Consider the following 766-nt stretch of genomic DNA (forward strand, 5'->3'; position numbering starts at 1 on the left):
GACCAAGAAAACAATTATATTCTGCACTCCATCCAGATTGGCCATGCATATTTCTTTATCAACTTTGTTCAGATTGCATATTAGCCTTTCGGGGGGGGGGGGATGCAGATAATGCAACATAGTTAAATAAAGTGAACAAGTAGAGAGTGAACAGAAAAAAAGAATTTTATGAAAAATTATTATCTGCATCTAAATGTATCTTTCAATTAATAGTCGCTTACACATTGCAATTTGTAAAAATATGAAAAAATACCAAAATTGTTAAAAATAAGTTTCCAGCTGAGGTTTACCTGTTGTTGATCAGCGGCCTCCTCGCTGCTGGAGGACCCAGCCGGAGACCGGGGTTTCTCAACCGGAGAGAGGTCGTCTATTTTCTGGTCTACACCGCCCACAGACACCCAGGATTTTCCAGTCTCTGACAATGGTTCATTGTCGTCGTCCGGAAAGTCCAGAGAGCCGGCTACTGGTAGGGGAGGCTTTGTCGGGGCGGGGGTCTCCTCACCTGTATTATTAAAATTGTGAATAGTCCTATTTTCAAACAACAGTAAAATGACATTCCCGATGAAAAGTTGTAACCTGAAACAATGCTGACCAGACTTCCACAAGATATAGAAATAGGAATATCTGCCTCCAAATCTGGATCCGGCGGGGCGGAGAAAAGGTCAGAGAATCCCGCCTTAGCCGGAGGAGGAACTGCTGCGGGGAGAGCGGCAGATGTAAGTTCAGGGGCAGGTGGAGCGGGTCTAGAAGGGGGAGGAGCTGGTCG

The 766-nt window shown here is 45.2% G+C and overlaps 1 long non-coding RNA gene across 1 annotated transcript; it reads right to left on the reverse strand.

The window, feature by feature from the left end:
- Window positions 1-334: 334 nt before the first annotated feature.
- Window positions 335-760, reverse strand: LOC111717749 (uncharacterized). Its single transcript, XR_002768892.1, has 2 exons — window positions 577-760; window positions 335-502 (listed from the first exon to the last, which is right to left on the reverse strand). It is a non-coding gene; the product is annotated as an uncharacterized LOC111717749 (long non-coding RNA).
- Between the last annotated feature and the right edge of the window lie 6 nt (window positions 761-766).

Source organism: Eurytemora carolleeae, unplaced genomic scaffold, assembly GCF_000591075.1.
Source record: "Eurytemora carolleeae unplaced genomic scaffold, Eaff_2.0 scaffold3410, whole genome shotgun sequence".
Classification (NCBI taxonomy): Eukaryota; Metazoa; Arthropoda; class Copepoda; order Calanoida; family Temoridae; genus Eurytemora; species Eurytemora carolleeae.